Source organism: Hemitrygon akajei, chromosome 8 (assembly GCF_048418815.1).
Source record: "Hemitrygon akajei chromosome 8, sHemAka1.3, whole genome shotgun sequence".
In the NCBI taxonomy this organism is placed as follows: Eukaryota; Metazoa; Chordata; class Chondrichthyes; order Myliobatiformes; family Dasyatidae; genus Hemitrygon; species Hemitrygon akajei.
Genome location: NC_133131.1, coordinates 164,523,341 through 164,539,464, shown reverse-complemented (window position 1 = coordinate 164,539,464; position 16,124 = coordinate 164,523,341). Strand labels below are relative to the sequence as shown.

Here is a 16,124-nt window from a genome sequence, read left to right as displayed (position 1 = left end):
CACAATAGATTGCAGATGATGAGATCAGGAGCAGAAAAAAACCCAAGCTGCTTTGTCAAGCAAGATAATAGGGATAATCCTGTGAATTATAGACCACTAAGTCTTGCATTGCAGATGACATAAGGGTTGATGGTGTTGTGGATAGTGTAGAATTTGTTGTAGGTTAGAACAGGAGCTGATGGGATGCAGATCTGTGCCAAGGAATGGCAAATGGACCAAACCCGGACAAGTGTGCAGAGATTCACTTTAGAAGTTTGAACTTGGCAGAATACGGGGGAATGGCTGGGTTCTTAGCAGGGTGGAGGAACAGAGGGATCTCAGGGTCCACGTCCATAGATCCCTCAAAGTTGCAGCATAAGTTGATGGGGGGGGGGGGGAAGTTAAGAAGGTGTATGGTGTGCTGGCTTTTGTTAGGTTGGGGGATTGAGCTCAAGTGCTGTGAGGTAATGTTGCAGCTCTGTAAAACCCTGGTTAGACCACATTTGGAATATCGCGTTCAGTTCGGTTGCCTCATTATAAGAAAGATGTGGGTGCACATCTTAGAGAGGGTGCAGAGGAGATTTACCGGGACAAGAGAGCATGTTTTCTTAGGAAGGGTTGAGTGAGCTGGAGCTTTTCCTTTTAGAGCAAAAGAGGATAAGGGGTGGCGACAGAGGTCTATAAGATGATGAGGTATAGTTACAGTGGATATCCAGGGACTTTTCCCCAGGGTGGCAAGAGGGCATAATTTTAAGTGATTGGATGAAAGAATGGGTGGGGGGGATGTCAGAGAATATTTTTTCACACAGTGAGTATTGGGTGCATGGAACACACTGCTGGGAGTGGTGATAGAGGCAGAAACATTAGGGACATTTTGACAGAAAAATGGCGGACTATGCTGAAGGAAGTATTAGACTGATTTTGGAGCAGGTTAAAAGTTCCGCACAACATCACGGAGCAAAGGGCCTGTACTGTGCTGTAATGTTCTATGTTGTATGCTGGAGGACCTCAGTGGGTCAGGCAGCATCTGTGGAGGCACAGGCATAGATAATGTTTGGGGTTGAGACTTTGCATCTGGACCAGAAAATATAGAGGGAAGACAGCCTGTACAATGTGTTTGGAGGGTGAGCGATTCAGGTGAGATGGGGGATGATGGGCAGGTGGAGGAGGAGGGAGAGAGGGCTACAGAGGGCAGGAGGTGATTGGTGGAGGCAACAAGGGCTGCAGGCTTTGGAATCTGATCAGAAAGGGAGGTGAAGGGCGGGGCAAAGATAAGGAAGGGATGTGGGAACAGCGCGGGGAGGGGAAGCGGAGCATTGGTAGACTGAGTGGTTGAGTGAGTGAGAGGCGGATGGAACCATTTGGGGGAGGAGGAAGAAATTGGGTAATAAGAGGCTGCGGGGAAAGAGGGGAGTGGTTGGAAAGAAAGGTGTGTGGGAGTGGAGATGGGTGAATTAGGACGAGAAACAAGGGGACAGGGGGAGCAGGTTACCTAACAACGGAGGGTTCAGTGTTCATGCCATTAGGTTGTAGACTACCCAGGCACAACATGAGGCCCTGTTCTCCTAATAAATAATGGCCGTCTCTGGAATCCCATATCCTGACCATGAGTGAAATGAAAGATGATATTTGTAAATGTTGGCATGCTTTTAGCTGGAAGTAATGCTGTTACGTTCTACAATACAATTCCTATCACTCTGATTTAAAGCCCACTGTTAAGAACTACAATTAAATTTCATCAAATCAATTATGTACCAATCTGGTTTACAGCCTTTTAAAGTTTTTATTCTTTTTAGCACTGTTTGCATTTTTTACGCCCGTGAGAAGACCTGCATTTATAGAGCAGATTTTATATTTGAATGATGTGTCAAAGAGTTTGGAAGCAAAAAAGACGCCTTTGAGGGATAGTGATTGTCAAGTAAATGAACAGTCAATCTATTCACAGCAAAGTCTCACAGACAGCAAGCATTTACGGTGACACAATAGATTCTCCAGATGCAGGAAATCTTGAGCAATACACGAAATGCTGGAGGAACTCAACAGGTCAGGCTGCATCTATGGAGAGGGATAAACAGTCGATGCTTCGGGACGAGCCCCTTCATCGGGACTGGAAAAGAAGGGGGAAGAAGCCAGAATAAAAAGGTAGGGTGGGGGAAGCGGGAGGAGTACAAGCCAGCAGGTGATAGGTGAGGGGTCAGATGGGTGGGTGAGGGAGGGGAGATGAAAGGTAATGAAGTAAGGAACAGGGAGGGGATAGGTGGAAGAGGCAAAGGGCTGATGAAAAAGGAACATGATAGGAGGGGAGAGTGGAACATGGGATAAAGGGACAAGGTAGAGAAGGAGAATCTCATTGAATCCTACCAGATACTGTAAGGCCTGGATAGAGGGGATATGGAAAGGATTGTTTCATTCATAGTTGAGTCTAAGACCAGAGGGGACAGCTTCAGAATTCAGAGACATCCCTTTAGAACAGAGATGAGGAGGAATTTCTTCAGCCAGAAGGTGATGAATTGGTGGGATTCATTGTCATATGATGGTGTGGAGGCTGAGTCACTGGGTATATTTAAGATAGAGGTTGATAAGGTGGTTTAAGTGTTACAGGGAAAAGTTAGGAAAATGGGGTTTAACAAAAATCAACTGAGATTGAATGGAGGAGCAGACCTGGTGGGCCAAACCTTCTCCTATGTTTTATGGTCTTAACTGGAGGGGTGTGATGGGCAGGTTGAGAGGGTGAGGGGATGAGAAAAGAAAGGGTGAAAGTGCTACAGGAATGAGGGAGAACAAGAGGAGTGAGAAACAAAGGGGAGTGATTTGGGATCATAGACATCTCGGCCCATCTTGTCCATGTTAGACAAGACTGGACAATAGCGTCAACTCATTGATTGAGACTCAATAAGTGAAAGATACTAGAAATTGAAAAAAGAAGTTGAAAGTGTTGGGAACTCTCTGCCAAAGGATCTGTGACGTGAAACATTAACTGTCTCTCTCCCCTGCCACTCTCTGGAAGAAGTTTGTACGTTCTCCCCGTGACCACATGGGTTACCTCTAGGTGCTCTGGTTTCCTCCCACATTCCCAAAGCAAACTTTTCCAGTTAGTGAGATGTGGGCATGCTATGTTGATGCCCAAAGGTGCCACACTTGCACAATCCTTGCTGACTTGATTTAACGCAGTTTGACACTTTTCACTGCCTGTTTCGACGTACATGTGAGAAATAAAGAAAATCTTTCTTTTATCTTCATCTTTCAGATAGTGAGTTCCCGACTCCCACTGCTTGTTGGCAGAAAGCACTATTTTTCTAAACTCTTGCCCCAGTTAACTTTATCTCGTGCCTACAGAGTTGCATGTCCTCTTTCCCTTGTCAGGACCACAGGGATGAGGAAAACTTTCTACCAGCTTCCTGGCAGAATTCCTATGTTCTTGGCATGATTGGCATGGGATCTTTTGTCCATTTGAGAGATTTAACATCTGAGACCATAAGGCAGAGGAGCAGAATTAGGCCATTTGGCCCTTCAAGACTGTTCTGCCATTTGATCGTGGCTGATCCATTTTCCTTCTCAACCCCATTCTCCTGCCTACTTCCCGTAACCTTTTACTCCCAGACTAATCAAAAATCTATCAACCTCCACTTTAAATGTACCCAATGATCTGGCCTCCACAGCCGACTGTGGAAACAAATTCCACAGATTCACCATTCTCTGACTAAAGAAATTCCTCCTCATCTCTGTTCTAAATAGAGGTCCCTCTACTCTGAGGCTGTGCCCTCTGGTCCTAGACTTCCACCACCATCGGAAACATCTTCTCCTCATTCCACTCTATCTAGGCCTTTCCACATTTGATAGGTTTCAATGATGCCCCCCCACCCCCCTCACATTCTTCTAAACTCCAGTCAGAAACAGGTCCCGGGCCATCTTCCTCAGGGGTAGAGAGCTCCACTCAGTACAGGAATATAGTTCGTTTCAATTTTTTTGAAATGCAGCATGGTAAGAGGTTCTTACAGCCCATGCTACGTGCTTTGGTTTCCACAGGGCTCGGCATTCCTTGCCCTCATTAGCTGAGGGTAGAACCTTGCTTTTTACTTCAGCCCATGTAGTGCTGGTGATGGCCATGCATGGTGTCGAGGTGTCAATATTTCTATGACTGTCGGATCATTTCTTTTGTCTGCCTACTAGTTTATATGCGAATGCTTTATAGAGCAGTCACCTGCCATTAGAAGCTACAGGACTGAATAATGCATGTACTTTCACTTGCTGTGTTCACATGAATCATTGGTAGTTGCTATCCAAGTCACATTTCATCCTCTGCTTTTCCATAGTTGAAACCACTATCTTTTTGTAAGTAACAGACTCAGCACAGAAGCAGGCCCTTTGGCCCATCTGGTCCATGCCAAAAGGATTTAAACAGTCTACTCCCAATGACCTGCACTGGGACCATAGCCCCCATACCCCTACCACCCCACGCATCTATCCAAACTCCTCTTAAACGTTGAAATCGTGCTCTTATGCCCCACTTGTACTGGCAGCTCATTCACACTCTCACGGCCCTCTGAGTAAAGGAGTTTCCCCTCATGTTCCCCTAAACTTTTCACCCTTAACCCATGAGTTCTGGTTGTAGTCCCACCCAACCTTAGTGGAAAATGCCTGCTTGTGTTAACCCTATCTATACCCTTTATAATTTTGTATACCTCTATCAGATGTCCTCTATCTTAAATTTTTGTAAGATTTGCACTTTTTAACGAACTCGTGTATTTTCACACTCTCTGGTAGACAGCAGTCTTGTGGCTAAAGTAATGGATTATCACCTTTCTCAGTTTTCATTGGCTGAGTATTAGCACATTACCCACGTGATGTCATTGTTTTAATCCCGTACCTCCTTCCAAAGGAGGCAGCAAGAAGAGAGGGTGGCCTGGATGGTGGGGTTTTTGATGGGTGCTGCCTTCCTGTGCCAGCGCTCCATGTAGACATGCTCAGTGGTGGGGAGGGCTTTACCTGTGACGGACAGCGCTGCATCCCATTGCTTTTTGGCCTTTCCATTCTTGGGCACTGACGTTTCCACACCAGGCCATTTTGCAACCAGTCGGGGTACTCTCATCTGTAGAAGTTTCAGATGACATGCCAAATCTGTGCAAACTTCTAAGAAAGCAGGGGAGCTGCCACGTCTTCTTTGAAATGGCACTTACGTCCTGGTCCCAGGACAGATCCTCTAGTTACTGACCATCTCCATCTCTGATCCCTTGACGAGGACTGGCTCATTGACATCCAGCTTCCTCCTCCTGTAGTCAATACACACCGTTTGGTTTTGCTGACGTTAGTGAGAGTTTGTTGTTGTGGCACGATTCAACCACGTTTTCAACCTCCCTCTTATAGGCCGATTCATCACCACCTTTGATTGGGCCAACAGCAGGGGTGTCAGCAGCAGACTTAACATATGGCAATGGAGCGGTACTTTGCCTCACAGTTGGTCAGGTAGTATTTGTAGAGAGAGAATGTGAATTAATGGTTTGGGTATAAGGTATAGGAACAGAACTAGGCCATTTGGCCCATCAAGTCTGTTCCACCATTCAATCATGGCTGATTTATTTTCCTTCTCAACCCTATTCTCCTGCCTCATAACTTTTGACAACCTTACCAATTAAGAACCTATTAAACTCTGTTTTAAATATACTCAATGACTTTGCTTCCATGGCTGCCTGTGGCAATAAATTCCATAGACTCACCACCCTCCAGCTGAAGAAACTCCTTCTCCTCTCTGTTCTAAAGGGACATCCTTCCATTCTGAGGCTGTGCCCTCTGGTCCCAGGCTGCCCCACTATAGGAAACATCCTCGCCACATCCACACTGTCTGGGCCTTTCAACGTTCAGTAAGGGGGTTTCAAAGGAATTGCACAACCCTCATTCTTTTAAACCCCAGTCAATGAAACTTCATCAGACTAATGCTTCCACCAATTTATGTTTTACTGTTGTTGATTGAGGAATAGATATTGATGACACAGATAGTGAAGAAGATTATTAGACAGTGAAGAAAGTGATCAAAAATGACAGGAGATCTTGATCAGCTGGGAAATGGGCCAAGGATTGGCAAATATCTTTCAATTCAGATGAGGGGGCCAGTGTTGCATTCTGGGAAGCGAAATCAGGGTGACACTTGTGCTGTGAATTGGGAGTGTTGTGGTCCTGAGGACTGAGGAGTACCGGTATAGAGTTCGCTAAAAGCAGTGTCACAGATTCTCAGGGTGGTAAAGAGGACGTTTGGCATGCTGGCCTTCGCCTGTCGGGGTACTGAGTATAAAGATTTGCTTTATTTGTCACGCGTACATCAGAGTGCCCAGTGAAATGTGGCATTTGTGTCGATGACCAACATGATGTTCCCGGGGGCAGCCCGCAAGTGGTACCACACTTCTAGCATCAGCGTGGCATGTTCACAACTCACCACCCGCATGTCTCTTTTGTTCTGGAAGAAACCGGAGCACCCAGAGGAAACCCACTTGTCACGAGGAGAGTTCACAACCTCCTTATAGACGGGGGCTGGGAATTGAACCTCGATCGCTGGTACACTAACCACTCGGAGTGTTGTGTACAGTGTTAGTGAGAGCGTGCTGCCAGCACTCGAGCCCCTGAGGTGCAGGGAGAGGCTGGGCAGGGTTGGAATGTAGGGGACTGAAGGGTGACCTTGTAGAGGTGTATAGAACCATGAGGGAGGCAGATGAGGTGAATGCTCTCGGTCTTTTTCATTGAAAGGAAGTCTCTGTACACTCGATCTATGTCTCTTAGTATCTTCCTCTCATCCTCCTTTGCTCTAAAGCAGGGGTTCCCAACCTGGGGTCCATGCTTAATGGAACCTTGCTTAATGGTTCTGGTCCATGGCATTAAAAAAAACCCTCTGCTCCAAAGACAATAGATTGCTCAACCTTTCCACATAGGACCTGCTCTTTGATCCAGACAGCATCTTGGTAAATCTCTCCTCTGCACTCTCTCTGAAGCTTCCACAACCCTCTTATAATGAGGTGTAAATCTGGGGCAAAAAAATTCGTTCACATAACCCAGGATTGGGTGACATTCTGAGCTGCCCACCGGTGGGCAAATATCCCCGATGACAGATAGAGGGAGCTCTTGGCCAATATGTTTGCCGACTGCAGCGAGACATAGGTGAGTGCGGCGTTGTAGAGCTGCGCGCTGGAAACTTGTACCACCGCGGATCATCGAGACAGTAATCTGCACATCAGACAGTAACACTTCATATGGCATTTAATCACATCCTTATAAAGCGCGGTGCAGTTTATCTTCTCCCTTGAAATGGGTACAAAATCATTTTACTGTCAAACGTTGCCTTATTAAGTCGAACTCAAGACTGGACAAGGGACGAAGGCACTCCTACCCGTATCCACGTCCCGAGAGATGGCTCTTCATAACATTTCAACGGCAACCCGTAAACGCATCGACTTGGAACCGAGTCGGAGATACTGACAGCAGCAAAGATGTACTCTGGGGGGGGGGGGGGAAGAAACAAAAAAAGTTTCAAGATATATAGGAAGTTTTAAGCTCTTTCCCGCCATTTTCACGTCAAGCGTCCCCAACATTTGTTTCTGTTTTTCCCCAAATCCACAGTTTTATTGGAGTTTAAAACACCTCCACCCTCCCCTTCTTTCCCCACCCCTGCCGTCCTTCCTCATAGTTCGCTCTCTGTACATTTCCCCCCAAACGCTACAATACTTAATTATATGAAGATACGATCACACAGCTAACATGTTACTATTTTCGATTCTGTGGCGTGTCAAATCCACGGGAAGGTTGTGTTTATTGAGAAACGTTTCTGCGGAAGTAAACCAAACTAGAATAACAAACGAATTAAAATTCGAACGAAGGGAGGGCAAAAAAAAAAGTTGGACAGGGCGAGGCAGGCTTTAACCAAGGTTCCGATTTTATTACGTGAACATTGAAAATAATTGTGAATTAGAAGGGTCTGTAGCGGTCCCCAGCACCATCTGGAACCGTAGAAGGGTAAAGGCAGGTAGGAACTGACCAAAGCTTCACCCTTAAATAGCAAATGGAGGCATCTGTTTATTCTGGATATTAGAACAACAAGGGAGCAGGTGGCTGTGGTGGACGGACAAGGAAGGAGATGACACAGTCCGGATCACCCAGGCCAACTTTTAAATCCTCGTTTACCACAGTGAATTGTTTTTTGAGGAACAATAATGATCGTAAATGGGAAAACATATAAGTAATACTTTATCCATATTAGTTAATAATTGACAGACATTTATCAACTTGCGCTTATCGTTATTGATTGTCTTCATCCTAATGTCTGCATCTGGCTCGATTCTTCATCCATCTCCCTATCTACCTACTCCATCTCTAACTTGTCTATCTACCCTTACCGCTTGTCTATTTACCCGCCTATGTATTATCGATCTACCCGTCTCATCTACCCATTTGTCCAACTATTTCTGCCTATCTGTATGTTCCTGATCCATGTATCAATGTATCTATCTACCTTTTTGCACGTTTCTGATCGATTTGTCCCTGTTCTTTATCTGTACCTATATTTCTGATTTGTATATCACTACCTATATCTATGATTTCTGATCTATCTCTGATCGATCTATCTACCTATGCTTTTCTGATATCTCTATTACCCGTTTCCTAACTATCTATCTACTATAGGTAGCAATCTATTTGTTTCTGATCGATCTATCTACCTATGCTTTTCTGATATCTCTATTACCCGTTTCCTAACTATCTATCTACTATAGGTAGCAATCTATTTGTTTCTTAACTATCTCCCTCCTTGTCCCCGCACCCCGATACCCCTCCCCCCCGCACCCCGGAGTTTTGGAAGGGTAACCCGCACTAATTATTTTGGAGTTGGACCACCAGGCGCCCACTTGCTGCGGCTCCTGCCGTGTGGACAGGCGGGCGGTCAGAGGAAGGCGAGCGCTGGGAGACTGGGAGGGCCAAGCCACAGGCAACGCCTCTGAGATCAGGGTTGCATGTGTCACAGTCCATCAAACGCGCCGCCACACATCCCCGGTAGCATCTTCCTCTCAACAGCAGCCTGCTGCTCCCAGCCTCAACTTTTATATATTACCCCCCTCCTCCCTCGACAGACAGCAACGGCAGGGAAATCGGAGCCAAGGAACAATTGAAACACCTCGCTGCCGAGTTGGACACGGACCGGGCGCTGCTTGCGACACACACACACACACACAGACAGAGGAGAAATAACACGGTGAACGAGAAAAACAGCCGAAGATGGAAGAAGTTAAGTTGTTCAGCGGCAGACACAGTGACAAGACTGGATTTACTGACATATGTTAGGAGTTTAACTGCACACCTACTGACTGGGAAGCAGCGCATCTGGGGAACTTGACGTGTAAGTACCCTTTTGTTGTCCTTTGAGAGCTCTGTGACCATGTGTTTGCAATGTTACTACCCGCCCCCCTTCCCTTCTCCAAGACCCCGTACACCCACACCCGCCCCCTCCTCCCAAATCACGGTGCGAATCCAAAAGGGTGCCAGATTTAGACATACGGGACACCCCCATCTCAGTCCAAATCAAAAAAGGGTCTCCGTTGTAAAGTGTGAAGAGAGAGGTTGTTATTGAGAGAAATGTTTATTGAAGCAAACACTGATGCAACGGGGGAGAAAGTCTTTGATCCGAGTCAGCAGCTGTGGAAACAATCGCTTGTGTTGTATGTTTGGGCCTATTTCTTAAAAAAAACCCATTCAGGGCCGGGGTTGGGCTCATTATTGGAACGGTAAGGGCAGTGACTGGTTACATAATTGTCCATGACTGTTGTGGTACCACTTTTGCAGTTTCTACTGTAGACCATCCTGATCAGCCTTGAGTCCTTGAAATGATAGAGGTCTTGGGACTGGTTGTGATCGTTCTGCCTGCTGTGGTTGTGATGGAACGAAAAGGAAGGAGCCTTATTTCCCCAGAGTCCCACAGATTTTTTTTCCCTTCCAAATATATATCCCTTTGAAAGTTGCTCTCCAGTTTGCTTCTACCACTGTTGCGAAAAAAAACTTGATGTATTTCAAAATAAAATTACCTCTGCCTCGCTAACAGAATATTCTAAATCTGCATTTTCGGACTACTGAGCCTCCTGAAAAAGAAGAATTTGGTATCTCTTTATTAGATCATCACTGGTGTCTCCCTTTATAGAGCTGACAGGATAAAGGAAATTTGGGGGGTGGTGGGGGTTGGGGAAGGTACAATAATTCTAGGGCAGAGAGAGATTTCAATAAAACTCTGGAAATCTGGCACTGCAGAAGTGGCAGGGATCGAGAGACTCTGCAGCCTTTCAGCACACAGACTTAGATAGCTTAATCTTCTCAAATGCCAGTACAGCGCAAATTATCATAAACGCAAGAGATCCTGCAGATGCTGGAAATCCAGAGAAATGCATATGAAATACTGGAGGAACTCGGCAGGTCAAGCAGCATCTATGGAGAGCAACAAAACAGTCGATATTTCAGACCGAGATCACTCATCAGATCAAATTATCACCTGGACCTAAAAAGTTTAAGAGACTTGGGAAATTATGAAGTCGTCACTACTTCAATTTTCCTGGCAATGTAAGTTCAGGATTATGTAAATTGGCAGAATGTATCTATATGCAAGGTATAGCAGGTTTTTCTAGTTTCCAGATGCTGTCGTTTCCCATTTGCACTTCGACGTCTGCTTTTCCCTTAACATTAGCTTTGTCGAATTTCATGGAAGTCCATTTGAGGCCTCCCGAGGTGCAACTCGCTGAAGGGTCTTTAGTGGACCTCAGTTGTCTGGTCAGTGTCCAACGTGAACGTGACTGCAGCCGTGCAGCCAAGCCGCGGTGTATTAAAGAACACAGGATGTTCTGTAGCGGGGTGGAAGAGCGGCGCAGCTGAAGAGCTGCTGGGCCGCAGTGCCTGTGACCCGGGTTCAGGTCTGACCTAGGGTCCTGTCTGTGCGGAGTTTGCACGTCCTCCATAGGCTTTGCCCAACCCTCCTCCCGGGCTCTCAGGTTTCGTCCCACATTCCAAAACACGCGGGCCGGTAGGTAAACGGGTCACCGTAAAATTGCCCCTGGCGGGCAGGTGAGTGAAAGAATGAAGGGGGCAGTGGAATTAATATAGGGTTATTGTAAAATGGCTGGAGGATAGTCAGCACAGACTGGATGGGCCAAAAGGCCTGTTTTCATGCTGATTCTGTGACTCCATGAGGGGAGGAAGCTATACATACAATGCATGCATGTGTACACCATTTGGAAATGGTGGAAGCTTGGGTGTGTTCAAGGGTGTTAGAGGTCTGGTGTTAGGTTGATGATAATTTGTGTGCTAAATCTACTGCCATTCTATGTGTACAGAAAGAAAATCCCAAGCCGATTTAAATCCTTTCCAATCAAAGCAATAATTGAGCAGTGTACAATTGTGAATGAAGAAATATATATTTGCCATTTTAATTGGACCTAATTTTGGATAAAATGAAGGTGATGACAACCTGTCAAGCAATTAGCACGGAGAGATTAAAAACAACAACTGACGTAGCTAGAGCAAGAATGGTGCCGTTGAGTGATGTTCTGCTCTCAAGGTCCCTGGGAGTCAGAACAGGTCAGTGGAGAGTGGCAGATTGGAGTGTTCAGCGCGGAGCTGGATGCACAAGTCAGCACTCCCCCCCTCGGAGTATTAGAGTGTGAATTAAAACGTACAGCAAAGGAACAGGCCATACCGTTCGCAATGTGGTGTTGAACCAGCTAAGAAGCAAATTAAAAAATAACACCAAACGCTAATCCTTCCTGCCTACACAATGTCCATATTCCTCCATTTTCCTCCCATGTGTGCCTATCTAAATGGCTTTTAAAAGCCTCGAACTTATTTGCCTCTACCACTGTACCAGGCAGAACATTCCAGGCATCCACAACTGTCTGAGTAAAAAAAAACTTACCCCTCACATCCCCTGTCAACCCTACCCCCACTCACCTTCCCTGTCTGCCCCCTTCTCTCTCCCCATAATCTTGTAAACCTTTGATCAGATCTCCCTCAGCCTTTAGCGTTCCAGAGAAAACAACCCAAGTTTATCCAATCTCTCATGATAGCACATGCCTCCTTAACTTCTTCTGCACCCTCTCCAAAGCCCCAACATCCTTCTCATAGGAGGTGACCAGAACTGTATGCAGTACTCCTGGTGTGGCCTAACCAGAGTGTTATAAAGTTGCAACATAAATTCCTGGCATAAATCCTTCATCAACCCTCTGTTAATCAGAATCTGGACCAGCTGGAAAAATGGGCTAAGAAATGGCAGATGGAATTTAATGCAGACAAGTGTGAGGTTTTGCACTTTGGGAGGACAAACCAAAGTAGGACTTAAACGTGAATGGCAGGACACTGAGGAGTGTGGTAGAACAGAGGGATCTGGGAACAGAGATCCAAAATTCATTGTAAGTTCCATCACCGGTGGATAGGCTTGTAAAGAGAGCTTTTGGCACATTGGCCTTCATAAATCAGAGAATTGAGTACAGGGGTTGGAATGTTGCATTGAAGTTGTATAAGATGTTGATGATGTGTAATCTGGAATACTGTGTGTCGTTCCGGACACCTACATACGAGACATATATCAATAAGCTTGAAAGAGTGCAGAGAAAATTTATAAGATGTCAATAAGGAAAATTTATAAGCTGACATTTCAAGACATGAATTACAGGGATGGACTGAATAAGTTAGGACTTTATTTCCCGGAGTATAGGAGAATGAGGGGAGATTTGATAGAAGTATATAGAGTGATGAGGGGTATAGATAGGGTAAATGCAAACAGACTTTTTCCACAGAGGTGTGTGAGACTACAACTAGAGGTCATGGGTTAAGGTTGAAAGGTGAAATGTTTAAGGGGAACATTAGGAGAACTTCCTCACTCAGAGGGTGGTGAGAGTGCGGAACGAGCTGCCAGTGGAAGTGGTGGACACGGTTTCAAATGCAACATGGAAGTGACATTTGGATTAGTACATGGATGGGAGGGGTATGGATGGCTGTTGTCTGGATGCAGGTCGATGAGATTCGGCAGATTAATAGTTCGGCATGGACTAGATTGGCCGAAGAATCTGTTTCTGTGTTGTGACTCCGTAAATCTCAGTAGTGCAAAAAAGGACAAAAGTATTGAGACAGTGTTCATGGGTTCATTGTCTGTTCAGCAATCTAATTGCGGAGGAAGGAGCTGCTCCTAAAACATTGAGTGTGCGTTCTGGAACTCCCATATCTCCTCTCTGGTGATAACGTGCATGTCCTGGGTGCTGAGGACCCTAATGATGAATGCTGCCTTTCTGAGGCATCACCTTTTGAAGATGTCTTCAATGGTAGGGAGACTATTGTCCATGATGGAGTCATAAAACATAGGAGCATAATTAGGCCATCCAGCCCATCGAGTCTGCTTCTCTTTTCCATCATGGCTGATTTATTATCCCTCTCAACACCACTCTCCTGCCATCTCCCTGTAACCTTTGACACCCTTACTAACCAAGAACCTATCAACCTCTGCTTTAAATGTACCCAATAGCTTGGCCTCCACAGCCATCTGTAGCAATGAGTTCCACAGATTCACCACCCTGGTGAGTGGAGCTGGTTGAACTTACAGCTTTTTAGAGTGGTCCTTAATAACTTGAGGCAACTTTTTGTGCAGTGTGTGAGAGAAAAGTCTGTACTAAAAACAATGTAACTCTCTGTTCAGTACCTTGTTGTCAAGTCCATAAGACTTTAGAACAGAATTAGGCCATTCAGCCCATCGACTCTGCTCCACCGTTCCATCATGGCTGATCCCAGATCCCACGCAACCCCATACACCTGCTTTCTCACCATATCCTTTGATGTCCCGACCAATCAGAAAATGACCAACTTCTGCCTTAGAGATACCTCTGGACTTGGACTCCACCACAGTCTATTTCAAACCTGTTGCTTAGAATGGTCATTGATGAAGTAGTCCTGAAATATGGCTGACAGTGGTTCTGCTGCTTTGTAAGCTAGGCTTGAATTGGCAGACAAAGCTGATACAGAAGTAATTGATATTTATTTATCACATGTGCGTCAAAACATACATGACTCTGCAAAAGTTGTGGGCACAGATTAATTGCTAGGGTGCCTAAGAAATTTGCACAGTATTGTTTTTGTCAGTGTGAAGCAGAGAGCGAGTTTGTAAATCTGGTGGGAGCAAAGGATGTTGGGAACGGTGAGGGTGGAGCACCGCGGGAGGGGTGGCAGAGAAGGACTGCCGGGGCGGGAGGCGCAGATACAGACACACCCAGCCCTGAGACACCAGACAAGGTCATTTGATTCCAAACAATTGGTTTATTGATCATTACAGAATGTCTCCCTGGTGCTTCCCTCTCCCTTCCCCTTTTCCCAACCGTAATTACCCTCTCTCTGCCACCTTCCCACTCTCATTCCACAACAGAGATCCATATCAGAATCAGGTTTATCATCACTCACATATGTCATGAAATTAGTCTTTTTTTGCGGCAGTAGTACAGTGTAATATATAGAATTATTATAGTACTGAGCTAAAGTCTTAGGCATCCTAGCTACATATGTGTGCCTGAGCCTTCTGCACAGTACTGTACAGTGAAATGTGTTGTTTGTGTTAACAACCATTACACCCAGGGGTGTGCTGGGGGCAGCCCACAAGTGTCACCAACACCAACGTATTTTAAACATGTGGTGGATAAATTGCTTTATTCTTGAAACCATCTATCTTTTAATCAAGTGGTGTGTCGGGGTAGGGGGCAGGGAAGAGTAGCTGAAGGTGGGGAGTGGGGGAGACATTGACAAACACTTTATCTGTCCAAGGTACTGAAACAGACAAAAAAAAATCACAAGGGAGAAATGAGTGGCACAGTGGTGCTTTGAGTAGATCATGCTCCCCCCACCCCCTTCGAAAAGCTCCGGTGATCTGAATTCAATCCTGACGGTCGGGACTCTGTGCATCGTTGGCCCGTGTCAGTGAGGGATCCCTCTCTGCTCCACTTTCTGACCACGTCCGGAAGATTTCGTTCGGCTAGTCAGGCACTGTAGCTGTCCCAAGTCTGTAGTCAAGTGGCCAAATCGAAGTTCAAATTAAATTTATTATCAAAATACTTATATGTTACCATCAACTTCCTTGAGATTCATGTTCTTGCAGGCATTCACAGGAAAGTTAAGAAATAGAATATTTATGACAAACTATACATAACAAAGTCTGACAGACATCCAATGTGCAAAACTGTGCAAATAATAATTTAAAAAAATATATAATTAATATTGCGAATGTGGGTGGTGGAAAGTGAGTCTGTCGGTTGTTGAATGGGTTCAGAGTTGATGTGAGTGAAGTTACCCACTCCGGTTCAGAAGCCTGAAGGTTGTAGGGTAATAACTGTTCCTGCACCTTGTGGAGTGGGACCCTCCTTCCCGATGGTAATAGCGAGAAGAGAAGGTGGCCTGGATGTTGGGGGTCCTTGATGGATGCTGCTTTCTTAAGGCAGTGAGCCTTGCCTAAGGCATTGGTGAGGAGGGCTTTGTCTGTGATGGACTGGGCTGTATGCACTACTTTTTGCAGACAGGAGTCAGTTCTTTATTTCAGATTTTCAGTATCTGCAGTTGTTTTTTTTTCTCTAATTTACATTTACTGTAACATTCTGATTGCATCCTCCAGTTGGAGAATACAATACTACCAGGGGGGTGACGAATCGTCTGCATGGATTCTGTGGGCTGAATGGCCTGTTTACCTGCTGTGTGATTCTAGGGGTGCTCAGGTGTACAAAAGCTCCACACAATCCCAGTTGTCATTTTCAGTCAAAAGCCTGTTTTCCACGTGCTTACATCCTGTTTAAAGTTGCTGCCTACTGGTGCGTTATAATCTGACAGTGATGGCGAGAGTCTCCTAACTGTGTGGTACGGAAACCGCTCTGCAGCAGACAGGAAGTCGCTACAACCATCATCAAAACTGCCCAGAATATTACCGGCACCAGCCTACCTGCCGTCAAGGACATACACACAGAAAGGTGCTGCGACAGGGCCAGTAACATCACGAAGGATCCCACCCACCCTGCACATGGACTGTTCGTCCCACTCCCAACAGGGAGGAGGCTGCATAACATCCACACAGGACCACCAGACTCCAAAACAATTACTTTTCCCAAGCAGTGAGG

The 16,124-nt window shown here is 45.7% G+C and overlaps 1 protein-coding gene across 4 annotated transcripts in view; it reads left to right on the top strand.

Moving 5' to 3' along the window:
- Window positions 1-16,124, top strand: part of scn5lab (sodium channel, voltage gated, type V-like, alpha b) — a 583,358-nt gene that overhangs the window by 94,608 nt on the left and 472,626 nt on the right. For 3 of the 4 annotated variants that reach the window (XM_073054978.1, XM_073054975.1, XM_073054977.1), the window contains exon 1: window positions 9,014-9,349. The gene's annotated coding sequence lies outside the window, so the exon portion shown is untranslated. Of the gene's footprint in view, window positions 1-9,013; window positions 9,350-16,124 lie in introns of those variants that run through there. The other variant, XM_073054976.1, reaches the window with a different exon arrangement.